Genomic DNA, 21,638 nt, shown 5'->3' with positions numbered 1-21,638 from the left:
AAAATGTATGTTGTGATTTCTAGAGCAAAACAATAGTAGGCAAATGCATAACTGACAAGTTAATTGAGGGAAAATAATGTACTAAAAAATTAATGCAAATGAAGCTAAGAGAAAAAGGAATATAAAACAAGTGAATCAAGTAGATAACAAATAGTAAAATGGTAACTAAAATTCAAATATATATAAATAATATTAAATGTAAATAGATTGAATAATTTAACTAAAGATCAAGTTAACATTTTATATGCACACACACACGCAGTCATGTGGCACACAACAACATTTTCACTGGTGACAAACCACATATACAACAGTGGTCCTGTAGGATTATAATGGAGCTGAAAAATTCCTGCAGCCTACTGATGTCATAGCAGTGCATTACTCATGTTCATGATGATGCTGCTGGAAACCTACCATGCTGCCGGTCATGGAAAATTCTAGCACACATAATTATGTACAGTATATAATACTTGATAAGCAATGACTGTTACTGGTTTATGTACTTATATTTTCATTCTTATTTTAGAGTGTACTCTTACTTATTTAAAAAATAAAAAAGTTAACTACAAGACAGCCTCAGGAAGATCCTTCAGGAAGGATTCCAGAAGAAGGCATTGTTACTATAGGAGATGACAGTTCCATGGGTGCTGTTGCCCCTGAAAGATCTTCCAGTGGGACAAAATGTAGAGGTGAAAGACGGTGATACTGATGGTCCTGACCCTGAATAGGCCGAGGTTAATGTGTGTTTGTGTCTTGGTTTAAAACAAGGAAGTTTAAAAAGTAAAATAATTTAAATTTTTTTTTTTTTTTTTTTTTTTTTTTTTGGGACAGAGTCTCGCTCTGTCGCCCAGGCTGGAGTGCAGTGGCTGGATCTCAGCTCACTGCAAGCTCCGCCTCCTGGGTTCACGCCATTCTCCTGCCTCAGCCTCCCGAGTAGCTGGGACTACAGGCGCCCGCCACCTCGCCCGGCTAGTTTTTTGTATTTTTTTTTTAGTAGAGACGGGGTTTCACCGTGTTAGCCAGGATGGTCTCGATTTCCTGACCTCGTGATCCGCCCATCTCGGCCTCCCAAAGTGCTGGGATTACAGGCTTGAGCCACCGCGCCCGGCCAAAAAGTTTTTTAAATAAGCTTAAAGAATAAGGATAAAAAGAATATATTTTGGTACAGCTGTACAGAGTGTGTTTTAATCTAAGTGTTAGTACAAAAGAGTCCAAAAGTTAAAAAAGCTAAAAGTTTATAAAGCAAAAAAGTTATACTATGCTTAGGTTAATTTATTATCGAAGAAGGAAAGATATTTGTAAAAATTTCGTGTAGCCTAAGTATACCATGTTGATAAAGTCTACAGTCCTGTACAGTAATGTTCTAGACCTTCACATTCACTCACCCTCACTCACTGACTCACCTGGAGCAACTTCCAGTCCTGCAAGCTCCATTCATGGTGAGTGCCCTACAGGTGGAGCATTTTTTATCTTTCCCATGGTATTTTTACTGTACCTTTTCTATGTTTAGATATGCTTAGATAGACAAATACTTAACGTTGTGTTACAATCATCTGCTGTATTCAGTACAGTAAAATGCTATATAGGTTGGTAGCCTAGGAGCAATAGGCTGTACCATATAGCCTAGGTGTGAAGTAGGCTATAGCATCTGTGTTTGTGTACATACACTCTGTGGCCACACAGTGACGAAATCATCTAATGACACACTTCTCATAACATATGCCACTGTTAAGTGATGCATGACTGTGTAGGCGCGCGTGCGCGCGCACACACACATACACACACACACATACACACACATACACACACACACATACACACACACATACACACACATACACACATACACACACATACACACACATACACACACACATACACACACACATACACACACATACACACACACACATACACACACACATACACACATACACACACACATACACACACACACATACACACACATACACACACATACACACACACATACACACACATACACACACACACATACACACATACACACACACACACATACACACACATACACACACATACACACACACATACACACACATACACACATACACACACACATACACACACACACACACACATACACACACACATACACACACACATACACACACACACATACACACACACACACACACAGGAGACATACCTCAAAGAAGAAGGCCAAACATAAAAAGCACTCCTTAAAATGAATTGTCCCTGGAGAATGGATGTAGCCAACAGCCATTAAAGGAATCAGAAATATCATCTTTACGACAGTGCTGGAGGCAGAGAGAACACACTACGGTAAAACTGCCTGAGCCTAAGAAGAACACATTTGGGGGAAAGGAATGGAATTTTGTATGAGGAGACTGCAGAACGAACAAGGAACCGCTGCTTTTGCTCAGTTTGTGATCCCTTCTGGTCAGTTACACTCAGTTCTGGAGTGTAGCCTGATTATTGTATGCTGGTTGCTTAATGTAGCTTATTGAGTCATCGCAGGTATTTTTTTCTTACTTCACAGATTAAGAAACCAAGGCTCAAAGGAGAAAAGTAGCATATTCAAGCCACCTAGTCATTCACAGAATGAGTTCAAAGTCACAACTTTCTGACCCTAAAGCCAATTATTTTCACAATAGCAGATTGCTCAGAAGAGAACTGAGGAGAAGGGATGCAGAATGCCAAGAGTCGGAATAAGGGGCCCGGTGCCTGTAATCCCAGCACTTTGGGAGGCTGAGGCGGGTGGGTCACCTGAGGTCAGGAGTTCGAGACCAGCCTGGCCAACATGATGAAACCCTATCTCTACTAAAAATACAAAAAATTAGCTGGGCATGGTGGCACATGCCCGTAATCCCAGCTACTCAGGAGGTTGAGGCAGGAGAATCGCTTGAACCCAGGAGGTGGAGGTTGCAGTGAGCTGAGATCACACCACTGCACACCAGCCGGAGCAACAAGAAACTCCGTCAAAAAAAAAAAGCCTGTCGTTATTTGTATTATTCAAATACTGCTACACAATAACACAAAATTTTGGTGGTGGTTTACAATGACAAGCATTTATTGGGCGCATACAGTTTGCAGATTCGCTAGAGTTTCAGAAACTGATCTTGGCTGGGTTACTCTGGGGTGGCTTTGCTTCTCCCTGACGGTCTGTGGGTCAGCTGGGGTAGCTGTGCTCTACACATCTCCCGTTCTCCTCCTGAGCTTAGTGAGGTGAGCCATGTATGTTACTCTCATGGTGATCAAAAGGTACAAGAAAGCAAACCCAACCACCAAGTGCATGTCAAGCCTCGTGCCTCCAGTCTGCTAACATCCCTTAGTAAAAACAACATGGCGGAGCCCAAAGTCAAAGCATGAGAATTTTCACCAATGCCTTTAGTGGTTGGGACTGATGAATTATATGGCAAAGGGTTTGTGTATTAGGAGGGGTCAAGAATAGGAGTCAAAAATTCACTCTGCCAGTCCCCAAGCAGGAATCACAGTTCATTCTTTCAGCACTTTACATTCATGTTGACTCGGAAGATGCTCATTTTTATAAAAGTCTTCTAAGATTAGTCATCCTGTCTATACAAGGCATAAAACATGTTTGTTTCTCCTTTCTCCTGCAAGCTGATAATAGAGAATAGGATCAAGCACTTTCTTAGCAATGATCAACTGGGTGATTTACAATGTCCTATGTAACTTTATGGAAAAATCAAGAGCACCCTTGATTGCTTATAGATTTATTCCTCTGAAAGGGTTTTATTTATGCACTCATTCAACAAATAGCTTTTGAGTGTCTTCTGTGTACTGGAAACTATAATGGGCTTGAATGAGCCAGAAGCTAGGAGATGAGGTGGAGGATGCAAAGATGAATAAGACACAACATGCACAGAGGACTGTGGGGATCTGGGTGACAAGTGACATTATTATTCAATTCAGAAACATAGGAACAGGAAAAACGCATAAGAGAAAGATATTGAGCTCAGTTTTGGTTATATAGGATGTAATGCAATGCTAGAATGTCCAGTAAGTAGAAGTAGCTCTGTTGTTAGAAAAAATCTGGAAAGAAGATACAGATTTGGGAGCAATCTGCAGTATAGGCGACAGTTCAGAGAATGGGTGTGGAAGGGAACATTTTAAAGAAGGAAAGTGAATAGAGATTGAAAAGAAAATTGCTAGGGACAGAAACCTGGGCTTCACCAACATTTAAGGAACCATTGATGGAGGAAGAGCAGTACCCACCAAAGAACATTGAAGAACAGCAGAGAGTAAAGGGGAATCAGAGGGAAATGTTGAAAAAAGTCAAGAATTTTTTTAACAAAATGGAAAGGAGGAACTGGTTAGTGTTGTCAAATGCCATAAAACGGTCGAGTTAAATAAAAACCCAAAAGAGAGTATTTGATTAAATAATTCAATCAATTATATAATGTGATACAAAACTTAGATGAGCAAATAAGAGTAGAGAAATTGGGAATAGAGAATGCTTTTGTAAGAATCTTGGGAAGGACCAGGTGTGGTGGCTCACACCTGATATCCCAACACTTTGGGAGGCCGAGGTGGGCGGATCGCCTGAAGCCAGGAGTTTGAGACCAGCCTGGTCAATATGGTGAAACCCTGTCTCTACTAAAAGTACAAAAATTAGCTGGGCATGGTGGTGTATGCCTGTAATCCCAGCTACCGGAGAGGCTGAGGCAGGAGAATCACTTGAACTCGGGAGACGGAGGTTGCAGTGAGCCAAGATCACACCACTGCACTCCAGCCTGGGCGACAGAGTGAGACTCTGTCTGAAAAAAAAAAAAAAGGGAAGGAAAAGGAGTGTGGCAGTTCGGTTCGGTGGGAGGGAAAAGGAGTGTGGCAATTTGGGGAGGTGCAATGTCAAGAATGGATGGCTTTTCTCAGGCTAAGGGACACTTGAAGCTTTAGGGGAGTCAAACTACCATTTACTGAGCACCTGCTGTTTTCCGGACATGGTGCGAGGAGGTGTATTTACACATATTGTCAAATTATTTAAGCTGAGGAGAAGGAACAAGAGGAGACTGAGACACTTTAAAAGGCAGAGGAGATAACTGAGGAAGGAAATTTAAGAGGATACAATCAAAAGTACAGGTGAAGGGCTTAGCATTGAAAAATATTTCCTTCTGAGACAAAAGGAAAAGATGTTCAGGTGAACACAAAATGTTCAGCTCATAGAAGGGGAAGGAAAGGAAAATTAAGGCAATCGGTGACTGATGGTTTCTCTTTTCTCCTGTGGTAAATGCTGTGTTCACCATCTGAAAATGAGGGATGTGGAATAAAGAAATGGGCTCAGGAAGAGAAGAGTTGGACTTAGGAATTGAGAGAAGGGGAGGGTTAATAATAACTAGGGAGGAGTTCTGGGAGGATTTGAGGGTTCAAGTAAAGCGTTATTAGGGAAGGTAGAATGGTCGGCTTTAACTGTGCAGCAAGCTTGAGATTGACTAGACGCCACCTCTGGCTCAATGGCCCTTCTCAAACCTCCTACAACCACTTTAACCCCTTATGGCTTTGACTTAAGCTCTAATTTGTTTTGTTAGGCTGGATTGTGTTAAGCTGATTAATAAAGCAAACTGACAACACCCTCACGTCACCTTAGATATTCATGTTTATTTCCTGGTATGTTTTTGTTTTTTGTTTCTTGTTTTTGAAGAGTGGTTTAGGAGTTTCAACTAGTCAACTTTTTGATTTTTTTTGAGAGGACATGGTGGAGGAGTAATCGTTTTCTGTGATCAGAACTACCATAAAGAATACAGCGAAAGTTCAATCTAAATAAAAATATTGCTCCATCCATTATTCTCATATTGGAAGACTGTTACATGATCCAGGAAAGTGATTGCATGCAATTGCTAAGCATAGGAAGCTTTGTTGCTAAACTGACCAACAAAAAGTTACAAATAATTATTGCTCTCTATAAATACTTATTGTGATGAATTTTCTTAATAAAAATCTGCCTGTAGTTTAATAGGGGGCATATCAACTAGCGGGCCCTAGAGTCAGGGAATCATAGACTTAAGAGAGGGGAAAATGTATAGAGCACACCTAATACAATCATTCAGAACATACAGTTCCTGTACTGTGGGATGAGTTTCTTCGTCTTTCTTTCATGCATCCAGAAAGTATGTAATAAATACCTACTCTTGGAGGCACTAGGGAAGTAGCAGTAAGCAAAAGAGACAAATATCCCCACACTCATGGAGCTTATAGTATGGGGAGGAAAGACAGTCAACAAAGTAAAGCATTATTTAAATTATATCACATATTAAAAGGAACAAAAAACTGCCAAGAAGAAAAATTAATCAAGGAAAGTGGAAGGGAAGTTCCACGGATGGGTGAAGGGATAATCCAGGAAGGCTTCACTGAGAAGGTGACATTTAAACAAAGATGTGAAAGAGTTGGAGGAGCAATTTACACAAATATTCATGGAAGAGCATTCTAGAGAGTGAATAGCTAGTGTAAATCCCTGAGACAGAAGTGTGCTTGGTGAGCCTAGAACCCAGGGAGAGAGGGGAGAGTAATAGGAGATGCTCTTAGAGGGGCAATGAGGAGCCAGATACATGGGCTTGGAACGATTGTGTCTTTGATTCTGAATAAGATGGGGAACCACTAGAGGATATTGTTCAAAGAACTCACATATCATCTCACAACAACTATAAATATGCAGATAGGTGAGAATAGATTCTTGGCAGTTCAAGACAAGACCACTAAGACACCACTTGACAGGCTAATACAGTAATCTAAGTGAAACACATGAACAGTCTAGATGAGGAGCAGAGCAGTGGAAATGATGAGAAAAGGTAGAGTTCAAATCATATAATTAAAGTAGAATTAACAAGATTTGTAGTAAATGTGAGATTTGTCGGGGGGGAAGATAAGTTAAAGAGAACTGTATGATTTTGGACTGAGTAAATGGAAAAAGACAGATGCCATTGATTAAGATGGAAAGATAGTAGGTGGAATACATCTCTTCAGCATCATCAGGAGTGTAGTTTGGACGTAGGATGTTTGAGATGTCTATTAGACATTCTAGTGGAGATGTTATGTAGATAGCTAGCTATAAGAGTCTGCAAAGAAAACTGAAACTGGACCCCTTCCTTACACCTTATACAAAAATTAACTCAAGATGGATTAAAGACTTAAACATAAGACCTAACACCATAAAAACTCTAGAAGAAAACCTAGGCAATACCTCAGGACATAGGCATGGGCAAAGACTTCATGACTAAAACACCAAAAGCAATGACAACAGAAGCCAAAATTGACAAACGGGATCTAATAAAACTAAAGAGCTTCTGCACAGCAAAAGAAACTATCATCAGAGTGAACAGATAACCTACAGAATGGGAGAAAAATTTTGCAATCTACTCATCTGACAAAGGGCAATAATCCAGAATCTACAGGGAACATAAGCACATTTACAAGAAAAAAAACAAACAACCCCATCAAAAAGCGGGCGATGGATATGAACAGACACTTCTCAAAAGAAGACATTTATGCAGCCAAAAGACACATGAAAAAATGCTCATCATCACTGGTCATTAGAGAAATGCAAATCAAAATCACAATGAGATACCATCTCACTCCAGTTGGAATGGCGATCATTAAAAACTGAGGAAATAACAGATGCTGGAGAGGATGTGGAGAAATAGGAACACTTTTACACTGTTGGTGGGAGTGTAAATTAGTTTAACCATTGTGGAAGACAGTGCAGTGATTCCTCAAGGATCTAGAACCAGAAATACCATTTGACCCAGCAATCCCATTACTGGGTGTATATCCAAAGAATTATAAATCATTCTGCTATAAGGAGACATGCACATGTATGTTTATTGCAGCACTATTCACAATAGCAAGGACTTGGAACCAACCCAAATGCCCATTAATGATAGACTGGATAAAGAAAGTGCAGCACATATACACCATGGAATACTATGCAGCCCATAAAAGGGTTGAGTTCATGTCCTTTGCAGGGACATGGATGAAGCTTGTAACCGTCATTCTCAGCAAACTAACACAGGAACAGAAAACCAAACATCGCATATTCTCACTCATAAGTGGGAATTGAATAATGAGATCACGTGGGCACAGGGAGGGGAACATCACACACTGGGGCCTGTCAGGGGGTTGGGGGCAAGCAGAGGGAGAGCATTAGGAGAAATATCTAATGTAGATGACAGATTGATGGGTGCAGCAAACCATTATGGCACGTGTATGCCTATGTAACAAACCTGCACGTTCTGCACATGTATCCCAGAACTTAAAGTATAATAAAAATAAAAATAAAATAAAATAAAAAGAGTCTGCAGAATTATAGTATCTGCTCATTCATTAAACACTCATTGTGTACTTACTAAGAGCTCTGCTTCCAGGGAATTCATGAAGTGGTGGGAAAACTGGTCTCTAACGTATGAGATGTGCTACAGTAGATATATTAGAGAGCATATAAAAGGGATGGTCAAGGCCAGGCTCAGTGTCCCACGTCTGTAATCCCAGCACTTTGGGAGGCTGAGACAGGTGGATCCCTTGAGCTCAGGAGTTCAAGACCAGCCTGGCCAACATGGCAAAACCCCGTCTCTACCAAAAATACAAAAATTAGCCAGGTATGGTGGCACATGCCTCTAGTCCACGCTACTGAGGAGGCTGAGATGCAAGGATTGCTTGAACCTGGGAGGAGGTTGCGGTGAGCCGAGATCAGGCCACAGCGGCACTTCAGCCTCAGTGACAGAGTGAGAACTTGAAGGAAAAAAAAAGAAAGAAAAAGAAAGAAAGAGAGAGAGGGAGGGGGAGGGGGGAGAGAGAGAGAGAAGAAAGAAAGGAAGAAAGAAAGAAAGAAAGAAAGAAAGAAAGAAAGAAAGAAAGAAAGAAAGAAAGAAAGAAAAGAAAAGAAAAGAAAAGAAAAGAAACAAAAGGGTTGGTCAGCTTTGCCTAAAGAGATGATTTAAGTAACACCAGAGGCAGAACAGGGTAGTGGTTAAGAGCATAGGTTCTAGATTAATAAACCTATGGACCAGGATTTGAATCCTACCTTCATCATTTACTAGCTGTATGACCTTGGGCATGTGAGTTACTTCCTATCTCTAAGGCCTCTCATAAGTAAAACTGAGATATTAATGGATCTCTTAGAAGCCAATTTTTTTTTTTTCATTGTAGCCAAAACCTGAACTCAGCTGTCCTGGTTCTGGCAAATTAAGCCAAATCACCAAGGTCAGGACTTGCAGTTTAAAGAATTACCACTAGAGGTCGACTCCCAGTGCTGAAAGCTCGCTCAGTCCACAGGGACTCTTAATTCTGCAAAACGGTGGAAATGGGGAAATGTCTGGAATTATAAATTTCTTAAAGCTTTTTACTGCTAACCAGTGAGGTTTTTTTTTTTTTTTTTTTTTTTTTTTTTTTTTTTTTTTTTTTTTTTGAGACGGAGTACCAGTGAGGTTTTTGGACCCAAACCCCTCATAGGCAACTAAGCTGTGAGGCAGTGTATACACCTTAAGGCACTCTGACATGAGCAATCTAAACAAGTAAGTAAAAGTGATCAGGATGCCTGAGGTGCTGAAAAATACAGCACCTTGCTCAATTTCTTGACCTTTTGTTGTTGTTGTTTTATTTGAGGTGGAGTCTTATTCTGTCATCTGGGCTGGAGTGCAGGGGTATAATCATGGCTCACTGCAACCTCCACCTCCTGGGTTCAAGCGATCCTCCCACCTTAGCCTCCTGAATAGCTGGGACTACAGGCATGTGCCACCACACTTAGCTAATTTTCTGTATTATTTGTAGAGACAGGGTTTCACCATGTTGCCCAGGCTGGTCTCGAACTCATGGGCTCAAGCGATCTGCCTGCCTCAGCCTCCCAAAGTGCTGTAATTACAGGCATGAGCCACCATGCCTGGCCAACCTGTCTTCTTATTACACCAAAATCCCATTCATCCTTTCTGGAAGTGAATATAAATTGGAGTGGGCGGGGGGAAGGGATTAGTGCCCTCACTAAAGCTGGTATTCCAGAATCTATTCTTCTTCCTGAAAGTGACTGGCCACCATTGACCTAAATCAGAAACCTGTGATTTGTCCCAGATTTTTCTTTTTCCCTTGCTCTTCATACCTATCAGTGATACTAATTCTAAACTATCCTTAATGAACCACATCTTTGCCCCTTCTCATCTCTCATCCCTCACTTTCACTGCATTGACTGAGGGTTCACCATGTGAATTATTACCATGGCATGCTAACAGATTTATTGTTTCCAATAGTACCATGCCATAATTCATCCTTCATATGGTTGCCAATAAATTTTTAAAATATGTATTTGTATCTGTTACTTCTCGGGTTAAAATGGCTCCCCAGCATGTTGAAGATGGAATGCAAACAGCTCCGCGCACACGCCCTTTGCTCATGCAGCTCCTACCGTCCATCCCCCACTCTTACCCACTCTTGCCGGGTAATTCCTTTATATTCTTAAGACTTCATCCAAGAAGGAAGTTCTTATATTTCCTTCATATACTTATATCATAGCCTTTTACATATGTTAATCATCTGTTACCTTTTCTCTTGGAAGGCAAACACTGTCTTTCATTTTTGTTTGCCAATATCTAGCAGAATGTTTGGTTTATATTAGGAAATAAATAAATGTTTGTTGCATTGTAACGTCAGAAGAAGTGTAGGAGAAAGTGTAAAAGTTGGGTGATGGCCAGGTGTGGTGGCTCATGCCTGTAATCCCAGCACTTCGGGAGGCCAAGGCGGGTGGATCATGAGGTCAGATCAAGACCATCCTGGCCAACATGGTGAAACCCCGTCTCTACTAAAAATACAAAAATTAGTTGGGCTTGGTGGCACGTTCCTGTTAATCCCAGCTACTTGGGAGGCTGAGGCAGGAGAATCACTTGAACCAGGGAGGCGGAGGTTGCAGTGAGCCCAGATTGCGCCACTGCACTCCAGCCTGGCGAGAGAGCAAGACCGTCTCAAAAAAAAAAAAAAAAAAAAAAAGTTGGGTGATGAGATCATAGACACTTTTTGTGAACTGCTGTGAAGAAATGCAGAATACATCTGCTCACAAGAAGCATCAGAGGTGCAGTGGCTCATCCAAGTAATCCCAGCATTTTGGGAGGCCAAGGCAGGAGGATCGTTTGAGCCCAGGAGTTCCAGACCAGCCTGGACAACATAGTGGGACCCCTGTTTCTAAGAAATAATTTTTTAAATTAGCTGGATGTGGTGGCACACACCTGTGGCTCCAGCTACTAAGGAAGCTGAGATGGGAGGATTGCTTGAGCCTGGGAGGTTGAGGCTGCAATGAGCCGTGATAGTGTCACTGTACCCCAGCATGGGTGATAAAGAGAGACCCTGTCTCAAAAAAAAAAAAAAAGTGTAAGAGGAAAGGTGTGGTATCATATTTCCCAGTGCTTAAAATATTGCCAGCCTAAGACACCCACTACTGGCCTTTGTCAGAAGGGTATCACCACCCCAGCCTATGTTCTCTAACAATGTGTCAGTGACTGGGAGGTCACACCCATGTGAGCTCTAGCCTGTAACCTGGACAGAGACTTTACCCATGGGCACTACAAAATTTCTAAACCTGATCAAGCCAGGTACGGTGGCTCACGCTCAAGCCAGGCGCAGTGGCTCACACTCAAGCCAGGCACGGTGGCTCACACTCAAGCCAGGCACGGTGGCTCACACTCAAGCCAGGTGCGGTGGCTCACATCTATAATCCAAGCACTTTGAGAGGTTGAGGTGGGAGGAGCGCTAGAGCTCAGGAGTTCCAGACCAGTCTAGGCAACATGGTGACACCCCATATCTACAAAATAAGTTTGTTTTAATCAGCTGGGCATGGTGGCACATGCCTATAGTCCTAGCTACTGAGGAGGCTGAGGTAGGAGGATTGCTTGAGCCTGGGGTTGAAGCCACAGTGAGTTGTGATCACACCACTGCAGTCCAGCCTGGGTGACAGAGCAAGACCCTGTCTCAAAAAGCAAACAAATAAACCTGATCCATCCATTGTTGCCATTTGTCTTGGTGGTGCGTTGAGGAGCAGTGAGTGGAGGGAAGAAAGAGTTGTGAAGAGCAGTGAAGTTCGCCACCTCCTCCCCAACTCAGTAACAATTTATGGAAAAGTATTTTCAACTAGGTCCATCTTGTTCTATGTGTAACCCTAATAGAAGCTGGGGTCTCACATGGCCCATGGTCTATAGCAGTTTATACTCAAAGGAAAACATACCCAAGTTCCAAATCCTTGAAAAATTATATATATTTTTTTACTATAGGTTTTCTTAGAGCAGTCACACTTCAGGACACACACATTTGGGTTTATAGAACCTGTGACAATGTCTGGTACAGAATAAATGCTCAGTAATATATGTTGAACGATGAGTGAGTGAGTGAATGAACAGATACCTATTTTAAGGCATTTATTATAATACTCCAGGCTGATTTTTTTTGTTTCTTCCTTACTAGCCTATGAGCACCTCATGTCTCTTGAATAAACTTCAGGACTAGAATATTGTAAGTACTGATTAACTGTTTTATCTATGAATACAGCATCCAACTCTTGAAAATGTGAACAATTACTGAAGAATTTAGTTTAGTAAATTGTTTAGCAAAGAATTTAGTCATTGTGGAACTTTTTCTGTTCCACAAGTTTGCACTTTAAATTGAGTTTTTAAAAATGAAAGTACATATAGAAAATATTTTTAAAATCAAGTATGCAGAGGCAATTTGCAATATATACCTATGTTTTAAATCGTACATAAGAGAAAGCTCACGTGGAAAGCCTAATGAATTATCCAGCCAGCTGGCTTTGCATCCTCCACATCTCATTCTCTGCAGACACCAGATGGCGACATTTTGCCACGATCTGCTGAGTCCTAGACATTTGACAATGAACTCAACAAATGTATAACATGAGTCTTTGTTAGGCAGTAAGAATTCATAAATGAGTGACACATAGACCTTGCATATCAAAGAGCTTATAGTCTACTGGGAGAGTAGATAGCTATACAGATAACTTAAAAGCACAATTAGTACGATACAAAATAATAGCTAACATTTTTGAGGTGCGAGGGACCTGAATAGACGCTTCACAAGTAAGGATATCAAAATGGACAAAAAGCACAAGAAAAAGTGATCAACCTTATTAGTCATCAGGAACATGCAAATTGAAAACTCAGTGAGATACTACTCTATTGCCATTAGTATGACTAAAATGAAAAGAACTCAGAAAACCCAGTGATGGTGAAGCAGCTGAGCAACTGGAAACCTTACACACTGCTGGGAGGAATGTAAACTGTTACAAGCACTTGCACTGCTTGTACTGCCAAGAACTGCGTGGTAGGATCCACTAAAGTTAACCTCACAAATACTCTATGCCCTAGCAATTTCACTTCTGGGTATATATAAATGGAAATGAGTGCTTACATACACCAAAGACATGCGTAAGTAGCGCATAGAAAATTATTTTTTAACAGCAAAAAAATGGAAGCAACTCAAATGTCCATAAATAGAACAGTATATAAATAAATTGTGGTACACAGTAAGTGGAATGTTATACAGCAATGAAGACCAAAATGTTATTGCTACTTGCAGCAACATGAATGAATCTCACTAAAAATATAGTGTTGATTGAGAGAAGCCAGACTCTAAAGATCACAAAATGTATGATTGTATTCATGTGAAGTGGCCAGGTGTGGTGGCTCATGCCTGTAATGCTAGCACTTTAGGAGGCGGAGGTGGGCCGATCACTTGACATCAGGAGTTCAAGACCAGCCTGGCCAACATGGCAAAACCCCATCTCTACTGAAAATACAAAAATGAGCCGGGTGTGGTGGCACGTGCCTATGGTCTCAGCTACTCAGGAGGCTGAGGCATGAGAATCATTTGAACTCGGGAGGTGCTGGTTGAAGTGAGCCAAGATCGTACCACTATACTCCAGCCTGGGTGACTGAGTGAGACTCTGTCTCAAAAATAAATAAAGATTAGAGAGACAGAGAGAGAGAGAGATGTGAATGAGAACAGGAAAAATAAATCTATGGTGATAAAGGTCAGAAAATTGGTTACTTTGGTGGGAGTTGGATATTGACTGAAAGGGAGTAAAAGTGAGCCTTCTGTTGTGCTAGAAATGTTTTGTATCTTGTTCTAGGGGTTGTTACATAGGTATATATAGATGGAAAGATCTATTGAGGTGTATTAAATGTGGACACTTCACCACATATAAATTATTTCAACAAACAAGTAAATTTAAAAAAAGCAATAGTTTAACATCACTGAATTTTTTTTAGAGGCAAGGCATTTTGTCTATACATAAATTATCTCACTTAGTCATTCCAATAACTCTGTGAGGGATGTTCAGTTACTAACCCCAATTTACAAACTGGGAAACTGACACTTAGGGTGCTAAGTACCTTGTTCAGGTGTCCAGAATATGCATGCAGCCGAGGAAGAAGATAAGTCCGTCTGGTTCCAAAGCCCCAGCAATAGCCATTATTCAGATGTTTTCCCATTTTCACAAGTCCCAATGGGAGTGATGAATTCTGGCATATGGAAAAGTTGATTAACAAGAACTTCAAAGAAGAAGATGATTCATTTATATCAAACAAGAAACTGAAATGTGCCAATTATCTGGTCTATCCAATCTCTTTATTTTCTATGTGAAGGAATTAAAGCTCAGAGTGGTGACAACACTCATTTAATGTTAGCAAAGGCCAGAGCTAAGGTCAATTGAAACACAGCTGATTTTAACCAGAAAGGCTACAAACATTGTTTGAGGCCACTCAGAAATAAGTGGCAGAGTCAGCATCTGAATTCAGGCCACTGTGTGATACAGTCCCGACTCCTAGCCCAGTGCCCCACCCACCACCCCAGCCTTCCTCTAAAATACACTGAAAAGTCAGTCACTTAGAAGGGATTGGTGTGATCTTGGTCAACTGGGGTGGGAGAGGTGGGCATGTGGAGGACATGAAAAGATACATTCAACACACACCACAGGCCAACAGCTCAAGGGTAGCAGGGAAAGGAACAGATGTCTAAGAAAAGCAAATTCAAAGGGAAGGGATTTTGGCAGCAAATATTAGGACCGCGTCCTGACCGAGATCGAGCAGGCTCTCTGCCTGTGTAGATGGCTCTAGGGAATGGAGGGAGCACTGATTTTGAACCCAGACTCACCCAGAATGAACCCAACTCCCTTGACTTCAGTGAGCTCAAGAAATTCAACACAACAGTTATTTTAAAAATCAGAGAACCTACTGCTGTTCGAATAGGATAAGTGGATATGAAAAAAGTAACTGAAAAGCAGTACTTTAAAGAAATTATCGGCCAGGCACAGTGGCCCACACCTGTAATCCTAGCACTTTGGGAGACCGAGGCAGGAGAATTGCTTGAGCCCAGAAGTTTGAGACCAGCCTGGGTAACATGGCAAGACCCTGTCTCAAAATAAATAAATAAATAAATAAATAAATAAATAAATAAATAATTTTTTTTAAAAAAGCCAAAAAAAAATACTTCTTATTAAAATTGTACCCTCAAATACATAAAAAGACCTTAAACTCCAGGCTACAGGAACTCCAAGAAAGGATGGTGTCGGTGGGTTGGCAGGCAGGGATTGAGACAGGGAGACTAGTCTGCTTGCCCTGTTAAATCAGGCTAAATCCAAATGCAAACAAATCACACAAATAATTGGTTATTGCCAGTCAGTGAAAGTCAACTTTGAGTAGAAAGAAAGCAGCACTGAAAAATCATCTAATTTAAGCCAAGGAATCATTTCAAGACTTGAATTTAGACTTGAAAGAAGAAAAGCACAGTTTCAGCAAAGTTCAATTAATGCATAAAAAAATCCAATTTGGATTGAATTGTAGGCCTGTCTCAGGACTAAGGTAAGATGCTTATCTGGCCAAGGCGCCACAGCCCAGAGACAACAGTTTATTCCAACTCCTCCCCCTCTTTCCGCTTTTTCTACCTGCCCCTCCCTCTCCTCCAACTGAAGTTCCTGGTTTTTCCCATGCCTTTTGCAGTTCTTGCCCACTTCTCAGTGTCCCATTTCATTTATGAGTGGCCTAATATACCGATGGTCTTTGTCTTGCTGCAGGTACCTTTGCTGAATCTTTTCCTGCATTGTGTTCTTTTACTATGGCAGTTCTGACAAATTTGATGACTTAAAACAGAAATGTATTATCTCTTCGTTCTAGGAACCAGAAGTCCAAAACCCGTTTCACTGGGTTGGAATCCAGTGCTGGCATAGCTGCCCTCATTCTAGGGCAAGCTTGTCCGAACTGCGGCCCTCGGGCCCCATGCAGCCCAAAACGTCTTTGAATGCGGCCCCACACAAATTTGTAAACTTTCTTAAAGCATAATGAAACTTTTCTGTGATTTTTTTTAGCACATCCGCTATCATTAATGTTAGTGTATTTCATGTGTGGCCCAAGACAATTCTTCCAATGTGGCCCAGGCAAGCCAAAAGTTTGGACACCCCTGTTCTAGGAACTCAAAGGGAGAAGCTGATCCTTGCCTCTCCCAGCTTCCAGTGGCTGCTGGTGTGGCATTCCCCGGCTGTGGCTGCGTCGCTCCAAATCCTGCCTTCCCCTTCACATGGCATCCTGCTTCAGGTGTGTGTCATCTCCCATTTATTTATTTATTTATTTATTTATTTATTTATTTATTCATTTTTATTTTGAGACGGAGTCTCACTCTGTCGCCCAGGCTGGAGTAGTGCAGTGGTGCGGTCTCCGTTCACTGCAAGCTCCGCCTCCCGGGTTCACGCCATTCTCCTGCCTCAGCCTCCCAAGTAGCTGGGACTACAGGCGCCCGCCACCACGCCCTGCTTATTTTTTGTATTTTTAGTAGAGACAGAGTTTCACTGTCTTAGCCAAGATGGTCTCGATCTCCTGACCTCATGATCCTCCCACCTTGGCCTCCCAAAGTGCTGGGATTAGAGGCATGAGCCACCGTACCCAGCCCCCTTTTGCCTCTCTCATATAGAGGCACTAAATGGCATCCTGGTCCCATCTGGATAATCTGGAATAACCCCAAAATATTTAATGAGATTTGTTACCATATAAGGTAAAATTCACTCTTTTTTCCAAATGTTACAAGTTCCAGGGGTTATGACAGAATCTCTTTGTGTAGCCATTATTCAGCCTATTACAGTTTTCAACCCTTAGAACCAAAAACCTGAGGGTCATCCTTAACTGCTGTCTTTCTCACACATCCTACATCCAATCTATCAGCAAATGTTATTGGTTCTATCTTTGTAAAAATCCCGAATCCTGCTACTTCTGTCCACCTGGACCCATCATGAGCCTGAGCCACCCTCACTTTTGGCTTGGACTTTTGTAATGACCTCCTGATGGATCTCCCTGCTCCTTCCCTAAGCTCCTTACACTCTCCATGGCCATGGAGATCATTTTAAACATAAATCTCATTGTGTCATTTCCCTTTTCAAAATGTTCCAACAGCTTCACGTCATATTTAAAATAAAATTCCAGCCAGGCATGGTGGCTCATGTCTGTAATCCCAGCACCTTAGGAGGCCGAGGCAGGAGGATTCCTTGAATCCAGGAGTTCAAGACCAGTCCAGGAAACATAGCAAGATCTAGTCTCTACAAAAAGGACAAAATTAGCCAGGAGTGGTGGTGTGCAGCTGTGGTCCAAGCTATTTGGGAGACTGAGGTGGGAGGCTTGAGTCCGGGAGAAAAGGCTTCAGTGAGCCGTAATTCATGCCACTGCACTCAGCCTGGGTGACAGTGAGATTTTATCTCAAAAAAAAAAAAAAAAAAAAAAAAAAAAAAAATTCCTACGCACTTACATGGTCTGTGTTGCCCCTGCAACTCCATGTTACATCTGTTTTGCTCCTTGTCCTCCAGGTACCCTGGCTTCCTACTGCTCATCCGAAGTGCCATGCACCTTCTTATCTCAGAACCCAGCACTTTCTCCTCCCTCTTTGGGGCCACTCACCCCCAGAGATTTCCACAGCTTCCTCCTTGACTACATCTAAGTGTCTGTCATTTCCTCAGGGAGACCTCTCCTGACACCCAGCTTAAAATAGCATTTCTGTCACTCTTTGGCTCCATATCATTATTTTCTTTGAGACACTCAGCACTCCCTCGCATTATATTATGCATTTATTTGTCTGATTGCTTAACTTCAAATCCCCCCCAACCCTTCAATTAAAACGTTAATTTTCTGGGAGCAGGGAACATGCCTCTTTTGCTCACCACTGGATCTCTAGTGCCTAGAACAGTGCCTGACACAGAAAAGGACCATGTTAAATAGTTTTTGAATGAATGATTGAAAGATTTCAGGGGGTGGATGGCTGGAATGTAAAAGGGACTGCCCTCCGCTTCCCCACCACAAACCCAAATAATCATAGCGGTGATTCTTCCAAGCTTGAACAACCCTGCCTGCTCCAGCTGAACGTCAGCCAGAGGCAGCAACTGCAGCCGCCCCCATCTCAGCTTCCCGGCCACCTCCCAGGGGACGTGGGCAGGGAGGCCACGTGGCAGGAAAAGCGACCTAGGAGAGCAGAGTTAGTAAAGGACTGTGTTTGTGTTATGGCAGCTGCTGGCACATAAAACTCTGCGTCAAAAAGAAGTATAACCTGTTGGGATTCTCCGCAAGTTCTTAGCGGGAAAATCTGCATTTGTTGCCCCACTTGGAGCAGTAGTTGGAAAAGAGTGAAGCCATAAGGCCAGTGCAATTTGACTCCTTCCAAGGGCCTCCGTGGTGCATGGGTCTAAACCTCGTGCCTTCTTTCCACTTCAGATACCATTCCCACCACCCTACCAGCCCCAAGAAAGAGCAGTATTTGCCAGTGGCCAGTAGAAACCAACATAAAGTAGAGAAGCCATGTCGCATATTCATGAACAACCTAGATTTTAGAGGTAAGCCTCAATTAGAATTCCCAGTGTGGATTTCTGGTGTGTGTTTACTTGGATGAGTCTTTATCCATAAAATCAAAATAATGTCTATCTCTTTGGAATATTACGAGGAGAGAGTGTTCTAGCCCAGCACAGGACCAGCATGGGTATCTCTGGTCAGCCTTTAAAAAAGAATGGAGGGCAGGGAGGGAAGCAGTAATGGTCAGCGTGCCAACATTCTGAGACTTGCTTGGCATGGCAGTAAAGCCATAGAACCACAGAATGATGGGGTTCAAAAACACTTTGGAGATTAAAAACAACAATCACCACAATAACAAAAAGAAACTTGCTTTTTATTTAAAAAAATAATAATAATAAGTGCCTATAATCCCAGCACTTTAGGAGGCCAAGGCAGGCGGATCACCTGAGGTCAGGAGTTAGAGACCAGCCTGGCCAACATGGCGAAACCCCATCTCTACTAAAAAAACACAAAAATTACCTGGGTGCGGTGGTGGGCACCTGTAATCCCAGCTACTTGGGAGGCTGAGGTAGGAGAATTGTTTGAACCCCAGAGGCAGAGGTTGCAGTGAGCCGAGATCACTCCATTGCACACTAACCTGGGCAACAAGGCAAGACTCCATCTCAAAAAAAAAAAAAAGAAAAAGAAAAGAAAGAAAAAAAAAGTAACTGGGCCCAGAAAGATGAACCGATTTGCCCAGAATCATACAGCTAGTTAATGGCAAAGCCAGGGCTAGAACCCAAACCTCAGACCTCTGGCCTCTGGCCCTTACTGTTGCTCCTTGGGGTTTTCAACAGCCTGGTTGATTTGTGAGTCCTCCTGCCTCCACCACTGCCCAGGCCTCAAACCTCACAGTTCAGGACCAGCTCTTACAGCAGATGAGCTCAGACCCAGCCACAACCTCACGAGGCCCACAAGGACTCTGCCCCCAATCCTAGTTCTCTAATTTTTCTTCCTCCATCTATTACGGCCTGTGAGCCCCAGACTCCTTGCTCCCCACCCCTTCTCAGCAGAACACCTCAGTCAAGTGGCCCGTTGGCCTGTTAGGAAGTAAAACATTTCCTGGAGGTGGAATGCAGAAAATCTGCAATGTCAATCTGAGATCCCTGTGCTCAGGTGGCAACTAAAACACTCAAGGTAATGCATTTCCCAGCTTAGGTCTTTGCAGGGCATGTGCCTCAGTCTCTTCATCTATAAAATGGGGATAATAATATGAACTCTTTCGTAGGGTTTTCTGAGATTGTGACTTGGTACATGTAAAGCACTCATGGAAATATCTGGAACAAAGCAAATCTTCAATATTATCTTCTTATTATTATTAGAAAATTAGCCTCCCTCATTCCCCTTGAAAACTGGCACAAGACAAGGATGCCCTCTCTCACCACTCTTATTCAACAAAGTGTTGGAAGTTCTGGTTAGGGCAATCGAGCAAGAGAAAGAAATAAAGCGTATTAAAATAGGGAGAGAGGAAGTCAAATTGTCTTTGTTTTCAGATGACATGATCCTATGTCCAGAAAATTCCATCGTTTCAGCTCAAAAGCTTCTTAAGCTGGTAAGCAACTTTAGTAAAGTCTCAGGACACAAAATCAATGTGCAGAAATCACAAGTATTTCAATATACCAACAACAGACAAGCAGAAACCCAAATCATGAATGAACTCCCATTTACAATTGCCACTGAGAATAAAATACATAGGAATACAGCTAAAAAGGGAAGCAAACGACCTTTTCAAGGAGAACTACAAACCACTGCACAAGGAAATCAGAGAGGACATAAGCAGATGGAAAACATTCCATGTTCATAGATAGGAAGAATTAATAACGTGAAAATGGCCATACTGCCCAAGCAATTTATAGATTCAATGCTATTCCCATTAAACTATTATTGACATTCTTCACAGAATTAGAAAAAACTATTTTAAAATTCATATGGAACCAAAAAAGAGCTTGCATGATTAAGACAATTCTAAGCAAAAAGAACAAAGCTGGAGGCATCATGCTAACCAACTTCAAACTATACTACAAGGCCACAGTAACCAAAACAGCATGGTACTGGTACAAAAACAGGCACATAGGCCAATGGAACAGAATAGAGAACTCAGAAATAAAACTGTACCTCTATGATCTTCAACAAACCCAACAAAAACAAGCAATGGGGAAAAGGATTCTCTATTTAATAAATGGTGCTGGGAGCCATATGCTAGCCATATGCAGAAAATTGAAACTGGATCCCTTCCTTACACCTTATACAAAAATTAACTCAAGGTGGATTAAAGACTTAAATGTAAAACCCAAAACTGTAAAAACCCTAGAAGAAAATCTAGGCAATACCATTCAGGACATAGGCATGCGCAAAGACTTTATGATGAAATTGCCAAAAGCAATTGCAACAAAAGCCAAAATTGACAAATGGGATCTAATTAAGCTAAAGAGCTTCCACACAGCAAATGAAACTATCGTCAGAGTGAACAGACAACCTACAGAATGGGAGAAAAATTCTGCAATCTATCCATCTCACAAAGGTCTAATATCCAGAATCTACAAGGAACTTAAGCACATTTACAAGAACAAAACAAGCAACCCCATTAAAAAGTGGACAAAGAATATGAACAGACACTTCTCAAAAAAAAAATACAGCCAATGAACACATGAAAAATAGCCAACCTCACTGATCATTAGAGAAATGCAAATCAAAACCACAATGAGATACCATCTCATGCCAGTCAGAATAGCTATTATTAAATAGATGCCGGCAAGGTTGCAGAGAAATAGGAACACTTTTACA

General features: G+C 41.7%; 1 non-coding gene across 3 annotated transcripts in view; it reads right to left on the bottom strand.

Annotated features, from left to right (window-relative positions):
* Nucleotides 1-21,638, bottom strand: part of LOC103248709 (uncharacterized) — a 77,745-nt gene that overhangs the window by 9,378 nt on the left and 46,729 nt on the right. For 2 of the 3 annotated variants that reach the window (XR_012094877.1, XR_005242688.2), the window contains exon 3: nucleotides 14,391-14,519. The exons of the other annotated variant lie outside the window; for it this stretch is intronic. This is a non-coding gene — a transcript (uncharacterized protein). The remainder of the gene's footprint in view (nucleotides 1-14,390; nucleotides 14,520-21,638) is intronic. 3 annotated transcript variants of the gene reach the window in all.

The sequence above is a fragment of the Chlorocebus sabaeus genome, chromosome 1, assembly GCF_047675955.1.
Source record: "Chlorocebus sabaeus isolate Y175 chromosome 1, mChlSab1.0.hap1, whole genome shotgun sequence".
Taxonomy (NCBI): Eukaryota; Metazoa; Chordata; class Mammalia; order Primates; family Cercopithecidae; genus Chlorocebus; species Chlorocebus sabaeus.
Note: the sequence above shows the minus strand (reverse complement) of the source record. Positions and strands in the feature narration are given on the sequence as shown.